The following is a 25,425-nucleotide window of genomic DNA, read 5'->3' on the forward strand; positions in this document are numbered from 1 at the left end:
ATCACCTCACTTAATGATTACCACAGCTTATGAGTGTAATGGACAGGGTCCTTTAAGGTCGTGGGTCAAGGACTATATTTGGTCAGGCTGGTTTCCCAATCTGTTCTTGGGATCCAGTTCTAGAAACAGGTGAAGGGAGGCAGAAAGATCCAGACTTCATGGATCTTATCTCTCTCTCTCTGTGTGTGTGTGTGTGTGTGAGAGAGAGAGCTATTTGTCACTTTGTCATGGACCTATCACCATTCAGCAGTTGCTATTATCTTTTTTTTTTGTTTAGAGTTTTTTCAGGTCAAGGTGATTTGCTTATAAACTTGAAGGAATCACAGCAGGTCAAAGAGAAGGAGGCTGTACTGAAGGTTGGGAAGCCACGGCCCTCTCCGTGTCTCTTCTGCCTTCTATTTCCTTCTTGTCAGCTTCTCAAATGGAAGATGGCGGTCCCCATATTACTTTGACAAACTTGCTCATCCTGCTGTGACTTTAGCAAATGAACTGAGAAGGGAGTTGAAATAGTTTTGTCAGGAAAAAGCAGTGGATGTAAATGAAGTGTTCATCCCCTTTGCTCCTTGCATTATCAGCCGCTAAGAGGGTTGAACTAACCTTTCTTCTCTGGTATTTAATGGTTCTTGCACCTTCTGACATAAGCAATTGGAGCTGACACAGTCTTCTTTCATTAAGCCCTTCAGATGAGCAAACGGAGATAAACATTTTAGCATTTGAAGGAAAGGGAAAATAAAATAAAATAAAACAGGCAGATGGAACAGATTGTTTGTTGAAGTCACCTAGAGACTGCTTGGAAATTTTCTACTCACCTAATTTATAGGTATAAGAGGCATGGACTTTCACCCAGATACTTCTGACCAATAAACACAATTAGAATCTTGGATATTTTTCTGATTCATAATTACTTATGGAGTAATTGAGGCTCTTGTCCCACCATTTCTTCTGTAGACAGGATGGAGATAGGTCAACAGAACGGACCTTATCGTACACTATTAATGTTTGTAGACACCCAACTTGCTAGAGACCTTCTTCGTTCTTCTTCTTGATGAAGCTGAGAGGATTGCCATGGGAGCAACACAATCCTTGAAAGGGGCTCAAGGGTCCAGTTGTCCAGTAGACACCAAAGTTGGATGGAAAGGTCCAACTTTCCAGCTTGTCCAGTAGACACCAAGGTTGGATGGTCCCACTTTCTCTATTCTGTTATGATCTTCATTGGCCACCTTGCACTCCCTCTCAGAGTCGGCCAAACAATTTTCAAACAATTGTTATGATTTTGACTCTTTCTCTGACCAATTTCTGCCTGTGGATTAAATAGATTGCATCTCTGCAGCTAAAAAACACAACAACCAAATGAATAAACAAAACTACTTTCTAACAGTTAATGGAAAAAACTACTTTAACAGAATAACTTCGATGCCTCTAGGGGTGTCCCTGCCAGGAGGGGGGGGGGTTCTGTGCAATTGAACCCCTGCACACCTGGACAGGTCTTTAATCATGCAATCACAGTTGCCACCTTGTCACTTTTGACACCCCCTCCCCCGATGCCTCTGAATGCTTCATTCTATTACAAGCCCAGGCACTTTTGAGATCATAAATTCTTCTCCCTCTAGCCTTTTTTCCCTGCCATATCAATCCTTTCTACTTCTGTGAACACAACAATTGAAAGGCAACATGCCCAGCGTGTAGAGATTTTCATTCAAAGCAATTCACCTGAAATTTGCAGAAAACACAGCCACGTGATGCTCCGTGCAGAGTGCCGTGGCCCCTTGGGCCACTCCCTGCTCCATTTTGACAAGAGGAGAAGAGATGATCTTCAAGACAGGTGCAGAAATTTTCTTCCTGTTTGTTCTCTCTTCGTGTCCTGCTGAACACCAAAATACCTTTCCGGTTCCAATTCTGTTCCTTACAATTGGCTTGAGAAAATCCATCATCCACAACACGGGTCAATGCTTCTCAGTTGCAGAAATCAAAGATCTAGTCTGTAATAGATGAATATGGGGTCTCAATCTTCTGCAAGCTTGTTTTAGCTTAACCTGTTGTAAGCACGGGGTACTTTTTTGGATTCAGAAAAGCAAAGAATGGCCAAAGAGTCTTGTTCTCACAAACATGTGCTCATTTGATTTTAGGGTTGACATAACTGTGGTGTATTCAGCCCTACCTGATTAGTTTGGACCAGGAACATTTTAGCAGCCATCTCTGATTCGAATGCCTTTTCATGGATGCCATTTTGATTTTTCTACTGGCAGAGGGCAACACAAAACAGAACCTGTTTCTTCATTATAATCTCAATATCCAACCATTTTTGTCCGTCTTACCAGCTAGTCTGGTAGAATAATGGTTTCATTTTTAATTGGCTGTTTCATACATGGGAGATTATTAAAGTCACACACATCCCCACTTGAAGCTGCAGAGTTTAGATGGATTAAAAGGCAAACTACTATATCAATCAACTGAATGAAGGAGGAAATAGAACAAATATATTTGATAAAAATAACACATATGAACCTTTTAAAGGAAGAGCAAGATGAGACTCACAAATGCGTATGTCACTGGATGTGATGATGAAAAAGGAGGAAGAAACAAAGTAGGGTATAGATTGCGATGCCAGGAAAGGCTAAAAGCAAATTTCAAAAATGTGTCAGCGGAGAAGAAAAATGGAAATTGATGTGCAGAGATGCCTGTTCTGGGTAAGGCACAGTTTTGCAATTTTCGGATAGCTTTGAGATTTAGAAACATTATATGCATCACGTATTTTTGAGATTCCCTCTTTAAAATACTTGCAAGCTTACAATTTTTGATTACACAAATCCATTTTTAATCAATGTGTCCAATGATATAATAGACAGACAGATCGGTGGTATTGTTTCTGGCACGTGAAAACTAATAGTTTGATCTACAGAATCATCACTTTGATTGCCATGATCTAAATTGACATTTAAAAAACAGGAATCACATACTTCTGTTTTTTTAAAAATACCATAATAATCATGGTGCCAATGTTGGAATTCTATAAATTTCCATTTCATTTGCAACTCTCACTTGCTTGCGTTTGGTTCTGGATAAGTTATATCATAAATTGAAACTACACAAGGGAATACCAAGCCAAAAATAGTAGATTGGGAAGTGAAACTGAGCAACGAAATATAAGCCAATATTTTGTGGGAAGTTCATTCATTACGGTCACTAAAAAGCTAAGGAAAACATCTGGCACCGGAGGAGCAAATTACACAGGATTTGCACATCAACTAGCTCGCTATTATTATTTTTTTTGAAAGCATCTAAAGTGGTTCCAATGTGACAACAAATTGAGATTAAAGAGCCACCCTATACATAATTTAACAAAAATCAAAATTTACATTTCACAAATATGCAACCATCTACTCAGCTGCTGCCACTTTTACGTAGGCACATCCTTTTAGTGTAAAATGCTCAGGTACTAAAGAGAAGAGACAGAAAACATTAGTGGAATGGAAACTAATCAAGGAGACAACCCACCTAGAATTAAGAAGAACTTTCTTGACCGCTGGAAGAAACTGTACAGTCATTTGTCCAGAATGGTATAGCAGGGGGTTGGTCTAGAAGACCTCCAAGGTCCCTTCCAAATCTGCTATTCTGTTAGTCTGTTCTGTTATTTCTTATCAACAACAGAATACAGAAAGCAGCCACAGACAATGGTTCCATGTAGGGCTGTTCCCCTCCAGACTGTGTTTTGGCAGGATCATTTTTCACTTCCCAGCCTCAGCAAATTTATTTCTTGCTTTTTCTCTAGGCGTGAAGCCACCATCTAAAATCATGGAGTGTCAGCAGGGGCACAGACACACCCAAATGAGCACAATTAACTTTTGCAGTGGGTGTTCCGGAACCCACTTTATTAGAGGTTCATTACTGAAATGCAGCTTCATGTGAAGGCAAGTTGGAAATCCTTGCATGAGTGGATGAGAAAAACTCGGGGCAAAGTCAGGATGGCAATAAAAGTCACAGCAGGATAGAACAATAGATTTGACACTGTTTTTTTTCTTTTTTTTTAAAGCCATTTTTATTGGGAGAGGGTTTGTTTTTAGCCTTTTTAACCACCTGACTCTCCAAAATGGAGTTAAATCAAACTCCTAGCCAAAGGATTCTGTGACAGTGTGGGGACCGATCAGGGATATTATTCTTGAGAGCTTTTGTAGTTCAACGCTTTCTCTTTTTTCAAAGCTGGCTTTGATCAACAAAACTGGCTGTCATCATAAAATGGGTTTATTTCTAAGTTGCCACGAGACTGTTGGTTGTAGTGCAAAAGAACAACTTTCTTTTCCTCCTTAGAAATATTTAAAAACTGGGATTTCGGCATCAAATGCACTTTTCTGGAAATGAAGTGTTGTGATCTCGTTGCCTTTATCAAAAAGCCCATGTTTTATGTGAAAACAAATATATCAATAAACCTGGCTCTTCCAGCTTAGCGTGAAATGAAGGATCGTGCAAACTTTGGAGCTGATTAGCAGGGGCCATGGGCGCTTCTGTTCAGAAACCGAGTGGCATCAAAGCTTGTTTTGCAGTGGCGTGTTCAGACAAACCCACCAAGGGGAATCGCTTTGCTCCTGAGTTCCTAGTCACACCTCTGAAAGAACCAGGAGGGGATTCTGAAATGGGACTTTCTCCTCTTTTATCTTCTTCCAAAATCCATATTCAGCCGTTCTGGTGTTGCTGGGCTGAGTCAATCACTCCCTTCAGCAGAAAAGTGTTGGTGCTGAGTGATACGCCAGGATAATACAGACGCATGTGTCACTTCTCCTAAAAATCTACTACGTTTGAGTTCGATTCAGGAAAGGCTGCCAATTAGATGCTTCTGTTGAAATATGCTTTGAGAAGGCTAGGTTGGAGGGAGGGGAAGGAGGAGAGCTTGCAGAACATCCAGCTTTGACAAACGTTTAATACATGGGCAGAGAAGGGATTGTGCAGAAAGGGAGTCTCGTGGCTGTTGGGTCCTTGCGAAACATTCTGTTATTTTTCTGGGTCCCGTTTCCCCGGAAAAGAGGATGGGTCCACGGTTTGAGAGGGAGGGTCTGAGCTGCTGGGCCAGGATAACTCCCAGGCTTTAAAATTGCATGTGAGAGGCAGCACAAAATAAGAAAAATAGCATGAAAATAAAGATAAATGAGACCAGCATCCATTTTTGAATAAATAAGGTAGGGGTGATAGTGTTGGGAAGGGCTGAAACGGGGGTCAAGACCCACTTTTGAAAAACCAATAAGTCACATTTTTGGCACCCTCCCTTTTTTACAATCCTGTAATCCCTTAATTCAGGGTAGAGTTGGGGCAACTGGGTGGAACTGAGCATTTGCTGGCTGGATGCCCTTCCTGACACTACGTGGAGTTTGCAGTCAAGGATGAAAATTATTTTTTTATTTGGTTTCATTTTCCTTTAAAATAAATCAATGATTATTCCATAGCCATGCCTGCAATATATTTCCTACTTTGCTGGATGGAATAGGACATTGACAGCCCCTTTTGAAGGTCTGTGGGACCAGGTTTAAGGTTTTTAAGAGCCTCTTTTGATCTTGGACTTAGGTGGGCATCTCTTAGTGGGCTCCTCTTCATTTCTATTTAAATCTTCTTGAGGCTTCTGAGATCAAAAGGGGCTCCTGGGCTCCCAACTCTCCACCCTGGTTCTGCTTCCTTCCGTCTTGTCTTGTCTGAGTTTTCATCCTGATACTGAAGACATCACTGTCTCTAGCCAAGTCAAGTTGCCTTTTTTTCAGTTCCTATGGCAACCAGACTGGATGTGATCTCCATCAAAGCTGCCACGGGCTCTCACTGGCTTTGAAAGGCAAGCAAGCAACATGAAGAGAAAACTGGAACACTCTGTGGAGCAAGAGAGCCAGGGAGGGGGGACTCACACAAAACAAGATGGTGCCCAGAGCAGATGAACGAATCCCTACCTTTTTTGTGTGCATGGGTGATGCAGCTGCCTTTCCTCCTCCTCCTCCTCCTCCTTCTCTCCATTCATTCAGCAACTATTCAAAGTTATGGCAGCACTGGAAAAAGTGACTTATGACCTTGCACGTATGACCATCACAGTGTTCCTGAGGTCACATGATCAAACTTCAGGTCTTTTGCGACTGGCATGGATTTATGATGCTTGCCATGACCTGGGATCACCTGAACACTGTTTGCAGCATTCCCAGCTGTGTTCCAACAAGAAAGATGGATTTGCTTAATGACCATGTGATTCGCTTAGAAACCATGTGCTGATTTGCTTAATGATCATGCCCAAAAAAGGTCATAAAAGGAGGCAAGATTCATTTAATAACTGCCCCACTTAGCAACTGGTGTCAGCTGTATGTCAGGACTACCTGTATGCATATCCAACCTAGAAACATTTCCTTTGTGACGACTAATTTTTGTCTTGTATCTCTTCAGCCACAAAATTCCACCTCACAGCGACTTCGTTTAATCTGAGTTGGGAACAGTCACTTTGGCTTTGCTTTAACAGCATCTGTTTCCATTCAAGACCCTCCAGGGGAAGCAAAGGAGGCCTCGAGCAGAGAATGTCTGGAATGCATGCCGATCAGCGCACGACTGAAAGTGAGAAGGATCTCAGTCTGTCCCGCATCCCTCCTGAACGTTCTAGCGAAGGATTTGGGGAGAAATCTTGCAGTCATCTTGGCTGAAAGACTCCGTTTGATTTCCGAGGAGGAGGAGGAGGAGGAGGAGGAGGAGGAGGAGGAGGAGGAGGAAGGAAAAGGGAAGAAATGGCACCACCCCCTTCAGGTTGCTTGGCTTGTCTGCATCAGTGTTCCTCAGTCTCAACCTGAAGTTCAACCTTAGATGGGTGGACTTCAACTCCCAGAATTCCCCCAGCCAGCAATGCCACCCATCTTAAACACCTCAATTCGGGGAGCTGACGTCCACCCATCCTAAAATTGTTGAGGTTGAGAAACACTGGTCTATAGAGGGATTATTAATGTAGCTTGTCACGTACTGTGAGTAAATCTGAGCAGCCATCTTCGCATTGATTTTGCAAATTAATAGATTTGGTTTCCTAGAGAGACCTTCAAGTCCTCTTCCCAGCAGATTTCTGAAATGGAGAGACACAAAGAACAGGAGGGAAGAAATGAGATGAAATCTACAAACGCATCTCCTGGTTTGCCTCTGAAACTTGCACTTGAGAAATGTTTGTTCCCTCGAGAATGTGAATTGTGATGTCATTGCATAACAACAACTCCTTGGCACCATCTCCAGCAGAGCAGAGAGAGAGGCAGGATTCGCACAAGCATTGAACTCTCCGTTCGAAATGACTGAATGGATAATAATAGCATCATCTACTGTTGCAGGTTTATGATCTTCAGTGCAACAAGCTGGCCAAACAACACGCCTCGGGCATCCATGGTTTGTCCTGGGAACAGGGCAAGCACATCACAACACAACAAGCAAGCAGCCCCTGCAACCAGCTGGGCCGGTGCAAGGGAGGAGGGGGGAAGGAGGAGGAGGAGGAGGAAGAGGAGAAGCAGCAGCAGCAGAAGGAAAAGGAGATTATTCTTGCAGGATTATATTTGCACGTACAAGCGTGCACACATTGCAATTGGGAAATCACTCTAGGGGGCCCTTGTGCATCCTGCTTTTTAACATGGTGCTCTTAATGAGAAAGTAATGCCAGCAAACAAACCCATTGGCAGATCGGATACAGTTCAATGTAGGAAAATTGGACGCGTCTCTAGTTCTCCCCTGCAGAAATATCCATTTGACTAGGGGTGGGATTTATAATAGGAGCTGGAGGGGGGAGTGAGTGAAATAAGAGCAGAACAACCTTAAGGGAAGCCAAAAGGGACCCGCTCTAAGCTGGATCCCTAGCAGCCATTGTCTTTGTGTCAGGCTGTTCGTATCCTGACTCCCAAGGATGGCTTTGCATCTGATTCACGATGAAGGTTCAGTAAAGGAGATGTGGGCCTCGAGGCAGACTGCCCTTTGGGAATCACAGAATCACAGAGTTGGGAGGGACCTTGGAGGTCTTCTAGCTCAACCTCCTGCTCAGGCAGGAAACCCTACACTTTCCTTGAGGGCTAGAAGTGGGCCAGTTCAACAGCCGTTATGATCACCATCATCAAATCTGGAAGATTGCATGGGAAATAAAAGGCGGGATTGAGGAGACCCATCCCAAAAAAGGGGAGGGTGGGAATTTCATCAAGATGATCTGTAATGGAAGGGGGGGTGCCCCTCCCGGGCAGAAAGCAGCAGTGGAACAAACGGGGGTGGGGGTGTTGACTTGTAAGCCTCCGGTGAAAAGACAGTTAAATCAGATGGTATGTAACATCCCAGCATTGGGGGAGAGAGACAGAAAAAAAATTGTGATTCATGCTAAATCTCCAAGATTTGCAACGTCTAAGTAAAAGCAAATCCTCACTGGATCAAATACAGGCATCTTGTTTCCAGCATGGCCACCCAGGTGCCCTGGGAAATCCTCAGCTTGGATGTCAGTACAATAACTTTCTCACCATTCTGAGTAGCTGATCATCTCCGAGGTCTGTAATACCTAAGATATAGACATCCTGGCTAGTAGTCTTGGCAGTCCCCTAAACCTGTTCCAAACCCTCTTTTTAAAGTTTGTGTGGAATGTGCAGCGGTCCTCTTGAAGTCTGTTGAGAGTGCAACGAAAGGTTTGGCCCGAAGAATCCCACTTCCTTTTTTCTCATTTTTTTTAAGGACTCATTTCACAATCTTCTTCCTCTTCCCTCTATGGACCATGAGGCCCAGCTTCTTTTTTTTCTTGTGGGTCTTCAACCCTCCATCCTGGCCATGACAAGGATTATCTTACCTGCAATCACAGCACTGTGAGGTCCTTGGTGCTCTCTGAATGTGGTTGTATTCTTGCAGATGTTTCATTACCCAACTAGGTAGCATCATCAGCGCACTATTGGATAATGAAATGTCTGCAAGAAAACAACCAAGCTCAGAGAGCACCAAGGACTCCACAGTTCGACCCTGAACTACTAATATTCCATTGGTGATCACAGTATTGCCTAGTGGTTAGAGGGTGTGACCAATAAGGGTTCCCAGATTCTGCAGCTAATTGCTATCGCTCAGCTTGATCTACTTCAGAGGACTGTTGCAATAATAAATCAAGTGGTATAGGATGGGGAGTAACTATGCTTGAGGATGGGACAGTAAGATATATGGAAGAGAAAATCTGTTTATACAGTCTTCCCATCCCCTCTTTCGTTTGCAAACTCAATGTTTGCAATTCTGAGTTTTCATATGTGAGATTATAAATTGCCCTCAGGAGGGAAAAAGTGATCCTTCTGATGTTCTGAAACTCACCACAGATGTGTTTTCAACTTAGTTAAATGCCTGAAATTATTGTGTCTGTGACAAACCCTCCTCTTTCTTTCATTTGTTGACAAATGGTGTGTTGACCCCTTTTTTACATTCCACAGGACTTGAAGATGGTGCCAGCAATTTCCAAGGAAACCAAGCCACAGAGCAACCAATTCTGGGCTTCACTGCAGGAGAAACATCCCCCCCCCTCCACATTTTGGTTTGTTGTCTTGCAAGTCGTAGGCACCTAAGACTTGGCACCATGCCTTTCACTAGGAAACTTTTTGGACCCAGAAAAATAGAAAGATCTGACACATTTGACAGGGTGGAAAATCCATTGCACACTTTATCTCACACTCTTTAAAGGGTGAAATGTGTGTGTGTATGTGTGTTCTTGACAGCAGCTGCAGTTGGGGTGAAACAAACTCTCCTTTTGCACCTTCCCTGAGATTAAATGGAAGGCCTGAAGTGGCTTCCACTCATACGTTCCAAGAGGATTAGGAGATCCTGAATAACAGAATAATGTAGTTGGAAGGGACCTTTGAGGTCTTCTAGTTCAACCCCCTGCTCAAGCAGGAAACCCTCTATCATTTCAGAGGAATGGTTGTCTAATCTCTTCTTAAAAGCCTCCAGTGTTGGAGCACCCACAACTTCTGGAGGCAGGTTGTTCCACAGGTTACTTGTTCTAACTATGAAGAAATTCCTCCTTAGTTTTACGTTGCTTCTACCCTCGACTAGTTTCCATCTGTTGCTTCTTGTCCTGTCTTCTGGTGCTTTGGAGAAGAGGTCTACTCTATCTTCTTCATGACAGCCCCTCAGATATTGGAAGATTGCTATCAGGTCACTTTTCATTAAACTAGAAGGATTCCTGGTGTCCAGACTTTTGCACAGCTCAGTTAGAGATGATGGGAAGTTTTAACTTCTTGGGGGGAAACCTGGGACCAGGGGCATTCCTGAAATTTGCTATCTCTCTGCTCCCATCCTGGGGAATTTTGGCTGGCCCTCCCTCTCTGATCCTGGAATCCAACTGTGGTCCAGTGCAGGCAGAGCTGCAGCCCACTTTGAGGAGTGTGGAAAGCAATGGTAGCTTGTTGCCATGACAAATGGGAAGATCAGAGGATTTTCAGTGTACATTTCTTGTTTAAAACAACTCGGCTTCCCTTTTACTGTCTTTTTCTGAAACATCCCTTGGGATTTATCGCAAAGCAATTGGAGAAAGATTCACAGTACACACGGAGAAATTCAGTGCACATCAGAGAAGGCGGACACTACCATTTTCTTTTATTTCAGAAGAGAAGATGATTTTTTTCCAGCACATATAGGCCTCTCTCTCCATGCAACCCCTCCAGAGAATTGGGCTGGAATACACACAGGTGTGTGGGTGTAAAAAGAGACAAGATGGCAGCTGCAAGTGTGATCAAAACTGTGTCCCTCTTCTGCGTCCATTGGGACATTTGTAAAAGAGGAGCTAGTTTCTAACTGTACAGTCACACCCTTCATCTAGACTTGTCTTGACCCCTTCAGGAGATGCCGTGAATTGGGTCTTGTGAAGTGAGGAACCCCAAGAGAAGTTGGAGCTGGGGGAGAACTGAGGTCCTTTAGCACATTGGAGATGGAGCTTACAATTCAAAAATTCAAGCTTCCACCAATGATGCGGCTGTTTGTCAGGGATGTGACGAAGATGACAGAAAGGGCTTCATAACGATTGCACAATTAGAAAACAGAGTCGATAGAAAAGGTCTGGCTATGTTCTCCACTCCTGAGGTTTTCCTGACCTTTGGGAGAGATGGTTCTGCTTGTGTGTCAGGTCCTGGTAGACTTGGGGGCACCTGCATGAGTCATAATTGTGTGGTAAGAACATGGTAGCTGAATGAGTTGATGCAATTCAACTGTCAGATACATATGTTGAATATTTCTTTTCTTAAAGCCATTGTTATCTCTAACATTGCTATTTTTTTCCTAGCAGCCATCAGAATGCAACAATTTAATCAATTAATCAGAATAGAGCTGGAAGGAACCTCGGAGGTAATAATAATAATAATAATAATAATAATAATAATAATAATAATAATAATAATAATAATAACAACAACAACAACAACAACAACAACAACAACGATGATGATGATGTTGGAAGGGACCTTGGAGGTCATCTAGTCCAACCCCCTGCTCTAGCAGGAGACCCTATACAATTTGAGACAAGTGGCTATCCAGTCTCTTCTTAAAAACTTCCAGTGTTGGAGCATTCACCACTTCTGGAGGCAAGGAGTTCCACTGGTTAATTGTTCTCACTGTCAGAAAGTTTCTCCTTAATTCCAGGTTGCTTCTCTCCTTGATTAGTTTCCATCCGTTGCTTCTTGTCTTGCTTTCTGGTGCTTTGGAAAATAAGTTTAATACTAATTAATTAAAGTTTAAAATAATTAAATCTTCCTGTAGATAATTTCTTACTGACTCCTGGTTGAGTTGACTATCGTGTTTATGAATTTATGAATCCATATTATGGATTTCATGGGGAAATGACCGTCTTAAAACCCTACATACTTAGAGGTACAGACACAACAATTCCATTTAAGATATTTAGAAATGTTCAGGAGGATTTTTAAATGGAATATAATACATATATCAACAGCGGTGTATCAGAACAGTTGGAGAAAAAACCCGAAAGGGCTACAACTGGATAGCAAAAGAGCGTCTCCACGGATCACTGTCTGAAAGAAGTGGAGCTGAACTGGTTATTTAAAATAGGACATGCACAATTAAACACAAAGTTTGAAGGCTGCTTTTTTTCCTTTTTTCCCCTCCTTTTAGCTTGAGAAATTCATTTTTAAACATCACCCCCCTCATCACAAGTTGGGCTCTAGCTCAGGGGATGAAACCAAGTGAGGCCTTTACTCAATTTTAAAAATGGTTAATTAGTTTTCAGGCAAATGAAGGGGGAGTCTAGGATTAAGCTTTTGCTATTATTAAGAGCTCGGCTATCTGTCACGGAGGAGATGTCGGCAGATAAATGGCCTGAAACCGTTTTGAAAGCTGGGAGAAACTTAGGAGTTGGCAAGGAAAAAGGATGAAAACAAAAAGGAAGATGGGAAGATAGAAAATTAACTGGATGAATCCTTCTGTTCCAGATTGTATAAACACAGTTCAGGTCCGGTTTTGTTATATTTTGTTATATTCCAGCTGGTTATTCCTCTTCAGTGGGCGAGGCAACATAATTTAAGATAAAAAAATTATCTATACTGATATCTGAGTAAACTATGAAATCTGATCCTGAGTGGGATATTGCATATGGGGAACATTAAGAGGAAGATGGGGGAACTGTTTTCCTCTCCAAAGGATTTTGGAAGGATCAGAACTTGTATCCAAAGCCACCATACGTCTGGAATGTGTTCGATCCAGAAATCAAGGAGAGAAGCAACCTAGAACTAAGGAGAAATTTCCTAACAGTTAGAACAATTTATCAGTGGAACAACCTGCCTCCAGAAGCTGGGAATGCTCCAAACACTGGAGATTGGACAGCCATTTGTCTACAATTGGATTGAAAGGTCCATCTGGGATGAATGTTCCAGGAGTGTAAGGCTAAGTAAGTGTGCAATACCTCGATGTACCTCTAGATCAGGGGTCTTCAAACTTGGCCCTTTTATGACTTGTGAACTTCAGCTCCCAGAATTCCTCAGCCAGGCACGCTGCCTGAGGACTTCTGGGAGTTGAAGTCCACAATTCATAAAAGCGCCAAGTTTGAAGACCCCTGATCTAGATTATCTCTAAAAGGACCAAATCTCCTTTCCCACACAGAACTCAGAAGCTGAATTTGCTGTTGAATTCAAATGAAATAATAGAGATAGCAATGGCTGAGGGCAGCTAATGATCTACCTCCATCCTGAAAAAAATGAAGTACAATAGGTATCTATGATGAAGCAGATGTTGCCCTTTGTCTCTTTGCCTTTCCAAGAGAGCTCTCTCCTTTCTTTAGCAACATGCTCAAAGGAAGCATGTGTGAACACCTGCTGGGATGCAGTGGAGATGAAGCAATTTTGAAAGGCAGGGATTCTCTGGAGCTGACTGGAATCCTGCTGGGTTCTCTCCAGATGTAGCACTTCCTTGAAAGCAAATGGGCTATGAGGACCTGCTCGGCTGCGTTTGTGTGTGGTGTTAATCCACCTAGAAACACAATCTCTACTATCCCTCAAACAGTTTGGTTGGTAGGAGGTTGGAGAGCTTTGCATGGCTGTTTAAAGGCAAACTGGGCTCCGAGCTCTCTTTTGGATGAAAAAAATGCTCTGTAACTTGCAGAAATGTAAGGAGTCTGATGCCACCTTTTTGCAAAAAGGAAGGTGAGCGGAAGAGAAGGAAAAATGGTTGCGATGGAAGAACAAGATATGGAGTCCTTGGCGCTCTCTGAGCTTGGTTGTTGACTTGCAGATGTTTCATTACCGAACTAAGCAACATCATCAGTACTAGTAACAGTGATAGCAATAGCAATAGCACTTAGACTTATATACTGCTTCACTGTGCTCTACAGCCTGCTCTAAGAGGTTTACCGAGTCAGCCTGTTGCCCCCAACAATCTGGGTCCTCATTTTACCGACTTCTAAAGGATGGAAGGTTGAATCAACCTTGAGCTGGTGAGAATCAAACTGCTGAACTGCCAGCAGCTGGCATTCAGCAGAAATAGCCTGCAGTACTGCACTCTAACCACTGCGCCACCACGGCTTATTTGTGATGTTGCCTCATTGGGTCATGAAAGCTACAAGTCAACAACCAAGCTCAGAGATCACCAGAGATCCACTGAGAAGACCTTCTGAGAAAGACTTTGAAGGGAAGCTCAAACTTCAAAGTGGAATTAAGAATTCTACTGATGAAATGCTGTTCCGGATTGTTCTTGGTAGTGTCAACTTGCTAAAAAATTAGATTGGGAATGGCTTTTTAAAAACAGTGGCCCTTTTTTTCACAATAACGATTCAGTGGGAACTCAATTGCCCGTGGATTTCTTAATGTATCAGAGGGTCCAAAGAAGACATCTGTCCCAAAGCACACAAAACCCACATATCCTTATTTAAACACCGCTGTTTTGAAACTGTCAGTTTCTGGACAGATTTTTCTTTTATATAAGAGTGAAGTAATACAAAGCAATCTGTTCCAGAAATCAATTAATTGCTAATCACAGTGTGTGGGGTTTTTTTAATAATAAAAAGAGGTTATTTCAATCAGTTTCCTGTAATTTTGGGAGCTATTAGCTGACCTGGCCATGATATAATTATATATACAACATATTAACAGCTTGGCATATAAATCTGCGGTGCCTTAATGAGCTGCAAATCTTGATCACGGTGTTGAAAGCAAGTTCAGAATGATTGCTGCAATGTCTTTGCTAATTGATTAATGAGGAATAAACCTCTGAGAGCTGAATTATATCCTAATAAAAACAACTGAGAGGTCTTGCGAGGCCTTGGTGAGGCCTGCAATGGAACTGTGGAACAGGATAGCGGCGGCATTTACAAGAATTTCAGATGAATTGTTGAAATAGGTAGCTATGATGGAGGGATAGGCCCATGGTGATAGGGCACATGTGACGTTGGAGCATACATTGCGGGCAATCTCACGGAACAGCTGCCCTTGGAGAAAAGGTTTACTTATTCCTAATTTACCCCTGAGAAGACGATCAATCATGGAGACTCATTTTCCAGGCATCAAACTGGTGAGTTTTTTTTCCTGCCATCTATCTCCAGATCCCCAGAAAGCTTTCTATCATCTCGGCTCAGAAGTTTCCTTGAAAAAATTCCTGCACTTCATTTAAGATATACAGCTTGCATCTGAGCACAAGGCTTCTGATAGTGAGGGTGGCTTGTTGGAGATATATATCATGTGGCTTTGGCACCTCAGCTGGCAGCCTTGGTGATACCGCTACTACTAGTGGTAGTGCAAAAGACCTATTGTCAAATGTGGGAAAATCTGGAGTCCGGGAAGTTCAAATGAATCTATAGGTTTATTGCCAGCTGAAGCTCTCTACAAGAATCTGCTAGTCAAAGCAAATAGGTGGTAGATAAAAGTCAATGGCACTGAAGTCAGGCTGGACTTAGTTCTCTAGTGGGTACGAAGGGACTCAAGACCGATGACACATTTGCCTCCCCCCCCTTTTAAGCCTTACATGGTACATGGCCAGATTATGTGAGTGTGTTTGCAACTCCCACAAGGTTAGATAGGGTGGATGGATTCTAGGTCCCCCCCCATAAATGCCGTCATCTGATGGAACCTGGAGACTCATCTTCTCTGTAGCCACCCCCGACCCTTTGGAAGACCCTCTTGCCTGAAGGCCATGAGGACCTGGCTCTTCCCCCAGGGATTGGGCGTGGATGCCGGTTGAACTAGGAGGCTGGCAATCTGGTTTGTCTGGGACCTGGTTGGGAGAGATGTGTTGTTTTTATTCTTGTTTTTCTAGGTTGTTGCAAGCCTCCCAGGATCACTATATGAGATAGATGACTATGTAAGTTCTTCAAATAACATAAACCTGAGAATAATTCTGCAGTGATGCTCTCCATTTTGTATTTTCTTTGCCAGGGAGAGTGCAGAGCACCTGCGCTGATTTTCATGCCCCAGGAAAGCTCAGGAAGTGCTTAGCAGAAGCAGATCTTGTCTGGAAAATGGGTGGAAAACTCATTTCCTTTAACGCTGAGGGACACAACAAAACCTCAGGAGGAAATTACTCTCCAGGCCATGGAGGAATAGTTACTTCTTTGGTCAGCTGGAGGATAAAATGCCATTATTTAAGACAGATCATTACATGCTTTCGCTGGCTGAAATGTTCTCCAGCTTTTCCACTGACAACAGCTCCAGAGGGCTTTAAGCTCTGAATGTTTCCAATAAAAATGCCTTTTGTTAGAGAAGAGGAAAGACAGTTTAAGGCTGGGCTACATGGGAGTTATTACGAAGACTCCATGTAGTCAGTTAGATCCAAATATGTTGCCTTCGTCTTTGGACCACGGTAGAATTCTCTGGACAAAATGTTACCTGCCGATTTTGCTGATCAGTGGCAGAGAAAGTTTTCGCCCTCACCTCTTCTCTGGATATTTTTCACTAGAGATGCCAGGGGGAGAATCTGGCATGCAAAGTGGTTGTGCTGTTGCTTGTTTCTTGATTGTTGTGGCATTTTGTTAGGGAGGATCCAGGAGGGGGGGAAGCATCCTCTCCTGAATAGGAGTGAGTGAAATTCAGAGAATTTTGGGGCGCAGCTGAAGTTTTTCCTCCTGTTTTCTTCCCTTGACTGGGAACATCAGGGGTGGGGTGCTGGCTCTTCAAAACAGTTCCAGCTTCTCGTGCGGCCCATTGGGAAAATCAATTGCCCACCCTTGTGAAGGGGGTCTAGTAAAATTATTTCTGGGGGTATAGTGTCCTTAGGGAAGGAGGGACAAACCTGGGAGAAGATCTGCCCTTGAAGACAAAGCTTGCCAATCAAAAGAGATGACCAGAGGCGCATCAACTAACCTTGGGAACTGGATGGAAAGCCTCCAATCAGGGAAACCCCAAGCTGTGTCCAAAGGAGATGACATTCACTGTGGGTTTGTGGCAATCTCCCCGAGGTGAAAGCATGGCAGCTGGTTAGTGTTGTGGGAACAATTCAGCTGCAGAAGGTATATCTGTAAGCCCTGGTTCTTCTGGCAGTGACTTTTTTTTTTGGAATGGCCCAGACCCAAATTTTAGCAACCTACTCACGTTCTTTAACTTTTCTTTTTGGGCAAAGAGCTAGAAAAAATATATCTGGCAACATTTGCTTCTCTGCTCTTCACATCCTCAGTTTTTCCTTAAATGGAGAACTTGGAGGAAAAGCATCTTTTTTCCCCTCCAGGCATTCTGCCTGCGATGGTGTTCAGAATCATTAAGAAAACTTCGGACGTTTTACCTCAGTATGGTCCACTGAATTCCTGGAATGGATAAACCCTCTTAACTGGCACTTGTTTTTTGAGTTTTGGTGGCCTGCAGCTGATACCTGAATGAAATAATATTGATAAATTACATAGCCAACTTTTATAATTTTATTCCGCTTGGTCTGCCAACTGAATTCAAATTGTACTAACTCAGCCTGGTTTGCTTTACAATTAATTTTAAATTCAGTTAATTTAATGGCATCCTTCCTTCCTTTCCAAGAACCTTATCTGTTTTCTTGGCCTCATCCCAACAGCAAGAAATCCAAATGAAATTGAAGGTAGGCACCTCATTAAGTGGATATATATATAAATGATATATATTTCATTTTTGGTTCTCCAGTCCTGCTACCCTCAACTGTTTGACTCCTAAACTGTCTCTCCAGGAGGGTCTGAATGAATGGCGATATAGCCATCTTCATTTCTGAAACTGTGGGTCTCATCTAGAGGAATCTCTAAAGAAAAGGGAGGGGATAGGGAGAATTTTGGGAAGGGGGGGCTCTCTGACCACAGCCTCTCAACATGTCTTTAGTTCTTTGAATTTGAGAGAGCAAGTTCTCAGTCCCCTGCCCCTAATTCCGATGGGAAAATCTGGCCAGGAAGAACTGAATTTATAGAGATCTGTATATTCTTACAGTATATTCTGTATATTCTTACAGTATATTCTGCTGCACACGTCCAGTGAATAGGTGAATGTGTGATCCTAGGATGCATGAAACTGAGATGATTTGCACCTGGGGACATGGATGGATTGTTCCCCTTGTTTTTATGGGATGAAAAAAGCCCAAGAGGTTCACGTCCCTTGTGATGCTTCATTGATACCTGCAATGGAGGTCACTCCTTGTCCTGACGTAGAGCTTATTAAGGAACAAGAGTACGACAGCAGAACACAAATCTCTGATACCCCAAGAGAGAAAGGAAGCCTGCTTTGTAAGATGGTGGTCCCACTTTTAATCCCTACAAGGGTTGGGAAATATTTCCATTGGAAGCCTCCAAGATGGACAACCAGTAAATCAACACCGAATTAGACGGGCTGATAATCTTATTCAGTCAGAGGCACTGTTCCTCTGTTCCTAATCTGATCAGGGTCCTGGGAGGTTGTGCCAGCTCAAATAAGTTTTAAATATGAACGAAGAGCTAAAACATCATCTGTCCCAACAGCTGCCTGGAAAGAATTATTTGACTGCTCTTGTTAATACCTTCCCACACTCGCCTAAGGAAGAAAACAACACTCTGCTCTCTGAGGATTTAGGCACTGTAAACATGAGGTGAGCATTGTTCCTTCTGAAGTTTATGTGAAATTCAGACATCAAAACCACGGTATATTCTCACCGAACCCGCATCTTCACATTTCTCCTTTTATTGACAGCCGCGAGACCTTCTCTTTTGTGGTGTGCTTCAGGAAAGGTTGTGTGGCCCACAACTTTGGAAGTGCCAGAGGCTTGGTGAATAGAGCAACAGCTGTTGAACTTCGGGGCTGAAGCTTTTGTGTCTCCGGGTCTGTTTTTTCAGTTGGCATTAAAACACGGTGTAAAATACCATTCCTGTTTTGGGGCCTGTTTCATAAATATTGCTTATTGCTTCATTTGGCAGGACCAATCCTGACCTGAGGACCTGCAGAATTGATGAAGAACGGCTGCCAGGGAGTGAAAAGGAGGAGGAAATGTCATCTGTAGCTGGGCTAAGAGGTGGCATTTTGGAAACTAAGTCAACGGTTAACTCTTTAGTTGGTCCATCTGCATTGGAGTATTCTTGACACCCAAAGAAAAGCAGGTTGCAAGGATCCTTCAAGCAGAACCATTGGAGATTCTAGTGCAGGAGATAAACAAAGCTACCTTATTCTGAACCAGATCACTGGCCTTTCCTAGGACTGGCCCCACCACTCAGTGCTATGAAGCAGCTGCTTTGAGGAACTAACCAAGATGGATGACAAACTGGGACCAAACTTCCAGTTACTGCTCTTCTGAGCTGCCAACATGAGATCCTTTCATCCCAGGTTCTAGCTGTTTGAAGTGGCTTGCCATTCCCCTTGGCTACCTTGTGGGCCTTCACTCCAAAAGAGACCTTAGATTAATGCCCTCTGATGTCTCCAATGTCTTTGTCGTCAGTTTCCCAACAGTTTTAAGCTTATTATGAGAAGAAAAACTTCTGTCTAGAAAGTATCCACTTTCAATGCACCATGCGTAATTTGTACCTTTTCATTACGGTCATTGTATAGGGTTTCCTGCCTGAGCAGGGGGTTGGACTAGAAGACCTCTAAGGTCCCTTCCAACATTATTGTTATTGTTATTATCTTTTGTCTGCCTTTCCTTAAACTATATAGATCTGCAAGTACAGAAGTCCTCAACTCACAACCACAACAGGCATCAGAATTTTCATTGCTAAGCAGATTGTTAAGTGAGTCACGCTTGGTTTTACAAGCTTTGTTTGCCATGGTTGTTAAGCAAAGCAATGCAGTGAATCATGCAGTCATTAAGCGGATCTGGCTTCCCCAAATGACTTTGCTTGTCTGAAGCTGAACGGGGAGGTTGCAAATAGTGAACCCATGGCCCCAGAATGCTGCAACTCTCACAAATACCTGAATTTTGATCATGTGACCGTGGGGATCCTGCAACGGTTCGTAAGCCTGAGGATTGGTTGTAAGTCACTTTTTCCAGTCCTGTTGTGTTTATTTATTCACTTAGATTGCAGTACCTTCTTGATTTGCATTATGTGGATGGTTGCCTGAGACTTCTTTGTGCTAAGTCCTTAGGAGGACTGTTTTCCTCAGGCCTTCTCCTGGTGATGTGTTTTAAGCCAGGCGATATAAGGATTGTAGAAGAATTAGCCAAATCTTACTCCCAAGTGTAAGATTCCTACACTCTTTGTGGAGGCTTCTCCCTTGGCCCCTAGTGCCACTGAAATGTTGAACAGTTGCTAAACAAATATTGTAAGTTGAGGACTGCCTGTACAGTCCATTTCTCTCTTCAAATAATGCTTTCGCTATCTCTTTCTGACCCTTGTCCGTTTTTAGGAGATGGGAAGGCATAGAAGGTGGGAAGGCTCTGTCAAGGCATCACAGCCCGGCTGAGGCTGCAGGAGCAAGGGAAAGTCCAGCCACATTTCTGCCTTGCTTGGATGGCCCTCTGGTCTTTCTGGTGGCTGGCAACAGTTGAGTGAGCAAAAGAGCCTTTGGCCAGCAGCCATGCTGCACGGCTCCCTTCCAGCTGATAAGTAAGAGTCAGAAAACCTGTGAGTACAATATAAACATTGACATTGGATGCTTTCCCAGAAAAGAAAGTTAGAACAGATGAGGTTGCAATTTTTTGATAAGACTCTTGGCTCTAGAATGGTGAGCCTGGATTTTACTTCAACCCTCATTTGACACGAGAAACCAAGACCTTCTCAAGGGTTGCCTGAGCTGCTCTTGATGTCAGGGAAGAACGAAGCAGCCTGACTCTCAGCTTGGGCTACTTTCATACAGTGGAGAGGCACAGCAGGAACTTAGATGGAGGCAAAGTGTCTTCGAAAAGAAGGGTGCTGATGCTCAAGAAGACAGCAACTTGAGGGACAAGTGGATATATGGGTGGGGAGATGCTCAGGAGCCAGGTGTGATTTTGATGAATCAATAGAAGAAGGCCTCTAGGAAAACACCAGGTGAGCCTGAGGGAGGAGTCAAACGTGTCATCAGTCTTGAGTGCCCCCACAAGAGATCTAAGTCAAGTCAACCTTGAATTCCTTTGACTCTTATCTGCCACCAATTTGCTTTGACCATTAGTAGTTCAGATTCTTTAAGAGAGCTTTAGCGTTCAATAGACCAATATATTCTTTTGAACTCCTGATTTTCTGCACTTGAGAAGGCCAAGATTCTAGAGCATGAATGAAGAGAGTTAGGTAGTGGTGGACCATCCACGTTTCCTGCAAATTTTCGTCAACAGCAGATAAAAAGACCAAATTGGCAGTGTAGAGTAGATGTCTTTTTGCCTGAAATCATAAATAATTGTTGTCCATTTGGATGAAAAATGACCTTTCTCTGAACTCTTGAGAGTCTTCTGCTTTGGGAGATGAAGTTGGTGGTTAGTCAGAAGAATGATAGTGAGGAGAACTCATTAGCTGATACTCCAGCACGTTCTCGTCTTTCCAGGTCTTTTAGGATGTGGTCTCAGCCAATTGCAAAGCTGTTTCTTTCTTTCCCTTTTCTTTCATTTCAGCTGAAAATGAAAAAGATTAATTTAGAACAACATGGCACAGTATCTTTCAATAAAATATTTAAGATGTTTTGAAGGTACAAAGAAAGGATAGGAAAAGAATCCTTCTACTTTCATTTACATTGTGCTGATTTTACTATGATGGTTCCCGAGTTCTGTTGGAGGTCAATCCTCTCTTGAAGACCATTGGAATTGTTGGGAAGAAGAAGCTCTTGATGGCTGAATTCTTCTGCCGTTGGAAGCCATTGGATGTATCATATATATGAACATAACTTCCTTTCATGATTGCCTGATGAATGGATTTCTAATGCCTAATCCAATATAATTCATTTACTTCTTGGAGTGCAAGCCAAGTCTTGTCAGCCAATGATGACCTTGGCTCATAGCCCGGATTGTGAAGTTGCCATTATACATTTTTGAGCCTCCTTTGCTTCCCTAACAACAGCAACATTCACACCAACTAGAGTCGTCGGAGCAGAAAGGCAGGGAATGGATTGATTGTGAGGAGGAGGAAGAGGAGGAGGAAGAGGAGGAGAAAGGGACTACAAGGCCCCTCTAATTCAATCCACTACAATGTGCAGAAAAGCAATTAAATCATCTACAAGAGTTGGCTGTCCAATCTCTTCTTAAACACCTTCAGAGATGGAGAATCCAAAACCTCCACCAGTAGGTCTTTAGGTAAATTATCCTACCTGGTGGCATTCCTTGTAAGGATTTTGATTCATCACTTATTATTTTTCTTTGTGTGCAGGAAAGAAAGGGAACCCCCGCATACACACCGAACAGTGAGGACCTGCCTATTAGGCAATTATGAGACGTACTCTGGGGACGGTTTGTTGAACAGAAACACACTGTTGAACTTGACACTGTCACTTAATAAACACGTTTCAGGACCCTCTTCAAAGGGGAGATCTGCAACTCGTACTTAGGAAGCTTACTTTCTAAGCCACCTCCTTCTGACATTAAACAGAGTTTAAGGCAGGTTAATTACAGCTTGTGAGTTCATCTGGCTTTTAACGTTTTCCAAGAGCAAAGTGTGAAGGTTTGTGTGTGTATGTGTGCAGAGAGAGAAAGGTTTGGAGTGAGGGGAATTGGGGCTTCCCCTTGCATTTCTCCCACCAGTTTTCTTGTGTGCCTGCTTGAGGCAATTTGGGAGGGAAGAATGATCCCAAATCTCCAGACAATTATATAGAGATTGTGAATCCTAAGTATGGGTTTACTCAATGTTGCCAAGCCAAGTCTTAGTGGATGTAGGCCAATTAACACCAATAAATTAAGCCTTGCTTCAAGAGAGTTTTTAAAGCTATCCTTAGGAGGTCCAAGACTCATGGAGATGTCACTGATTAGGACAGGACTAAAGGCCACCAAAGATATTCAAGTTTCTTTTCAGAAGATTTTTACAGTAGGGAATATCAAAAATCCTGCCTTTTCAGTCTGGCTGGGAATTCTTAGAATTTCAATGTCCAGCGTCTATAGAGGCCACGAATGGCTGTGATAGATTGACTCTATGCTATCACATTAAAACCTAGTGAGAACCTGGCCAAATGCTTCCTTTACTTCCACAACATGCTTAGCTTTAGAACGGCTTTGCTTTTCCCATTTCTTTATTCCTAAAGTAAAAAGACTTAGCTTTGCACAAGATTTCCATCTTTTGTTCATTTTGGTTCCCCATTTTGGCATTTCCTATCCCCGTCCCAGCTCTGCCGTGTCTTTTTGGAGACTGGAATGTTAGATAGAGATAATCAAATGTCTGATTCTCTGACTACATTCTCAATCTATTTCTCACCTCTTCAAGCAAAGAGAAAGAACAAACTTGAAGTATTAGAGCTTTATCTGTAATGAGTTATTATCTGTGGAACGATGGCCGTGTCCTTTTGCCAAACCATCTTGGATCTGGATTTAATGAGGCCTCATTGTTTGGTGTGGAAGTTTAGCTGTGAATTCAGAAGAGTATGGAAGAGACGTGTGGTCTTTTATGTGACAAAGCTACCTAGAATGCAGTTTGAGAGGAAACATGATAGCGCATTAAAAATGTTTAAAAGAAAAGTACTTTGGCAGCAAAACAGGAATGCTTGTCTAATGCCAGAAGAATGTTCTCCCTTTCTCTCTCTCTCTCTCTCTCTCTTTCTCTCTGTCTCGTTGTCTCTCCAAGAAAAGTTCAGCAGTTCAGTTCAGTGCTAGCCAACCTGTGATGGCTTATCACACTCAAGCTAGGCCTCCATTCATGGCTTGTAATTATTTGCACTTACAAGGATTCAGAAGTCATGTGGAGGAGGGATTCCATAAGAGTAGGTATGTTGAGAGGCACAGGAAAGTCAATTGAGTGTAAGGGGCATGGGATGGCTAAGAAGTAGGAATGATGGAGGAGGAGGAGGAGGAGGAGGAGGGGGAGGAGGAGGAGGAGGAGGAGGAGGTATAACCAAGAAGGAAGAGGTGCTGAAGGAACATGGATTGAATCCAAACACCCAACAGGTGTGAAAGATGGACATCAAAGGGATTTTGTCACATGGAGAGAATGAATGAAGACTGGAGCAGCAAACAAATTTCTTTGGCTTATTACGCCTTATTCTTTTTCTGTGTCCTGTGCAACGTTGCTTACCCTGAAAACAGCATAAGTGTGTATACATTTGTGTAAGTAATTAATTTGCTTCGACACCACCTAGAGCCATGCACCCTTATGTTATCACCAGGAGTATCTCACAACAAAATGGAGGCAGAAATGGCTGGTTGAACTTCCTCCAGGACATTAACCATCCTTTTTTGTGTGGAACAGAGACGATTGCAGTGTCAGCAGAAAAAAGAAGCTTCTGATAGGGGAAATTGAGTTAGGAACTGCCTCTTAAGAGCTGGCTGGGTCTTTCTGCAAATAGGTCAGGGGTTGAGTTCATCACCTTTTTTTTTTGAATGAAATTAAAATCGGGCTGGACTAGCGACTGAGAGAGGAACCCCCCTGCCTTTTGAGCTTGGCTAAATTCAATAATGTGCTTTTTCAAAGCTTTGGGAATGATGGGGAATGTTTTTCTTTGAGTTTCTTCTTGTTCCTAGCCCAGCTCATTTCTTGCAAGTACTTTTCACCTTGCATTTGAAAGAGATTCTCCAGGAGAATTGTCTCAACCAAAGCCCTAAAGCTGCTACACGGGCTAGGATTTGGCCCAGGCATTCAGCAAGCAGAATTATATTTATTTATTGTATTTTTATTTTTATTCCATTTATATCCCGCCCTTCTCCGAAGACTCAGGGCGGCTTACAAGCTTAGCAGTAGCCTTCATTGGTCATTTATCTTCTCCAAGTCTGTAATTCAAGCTCATATGTTAGGACCACACCATTCTCTGTTTGCTGCTTCAATGCCAGATGTGTTAATATAATAGAATAATGTTAATATAACAGAATAATAATACAACAAAATTAATAATAGAACATAAAGAAAAGAAAAATATAACAGAATAAAAATATCAGAAATGGAAAAAATAACATAATAAAAATAATTTCTGTTTCCCCTCTTTTATGCACATAAACACACATACACACATACAAAAATATAATATTTTGCCTTTCAAGTTGTATCTATAACTGCAGTTAATGGATCATTTTCATAAAGAGGAAGGTGGACAAAAAAGAAGCGTATTTCAGGACATGTCAATTTTTCAATTTACAGAGAATCCATTTCAAGAAGCATGGGAAAAATTCATTGTTTGCAGGGTGTCTGTTTAATGGGAAGTATGAAGAAAGGGAGGGAGGAAGTGGGGGGAGGAAGCTGCTTTGTTGTAATGTCCCTTTGGAAAGCAACAAAACGTTGTGAAGTGGACGGCCATCTCTCTGGCTTTGAGCTGCAGCAAAGGCCACAAGGTTTGTCATTTACAACCCCCTATAAACAATGAACACTGTCAATCTTTTGAGAGACCTGAGATGAGAGGCCAGAAAGCCCCAAACTAAGATGAGAGGGCAGAAAACCCCTAACAGCAGTTGTCAAATTCCGGCTGGCAATTGCGGAGAAAACATCTCCAGCGATGGAGCACCTGATTGCCTCTT

This window comes from Vipera ursinii (genome assembly GCF_947247035.1).
Source record: "Vipera ursinii genome assembly, chromosome: 8".
Lineage (NCBI taxonomy): Eukaryota > Metazoa > Chordata > Lepidosauria > Squamata > Viperidae > Vipera > Vipera ursinii.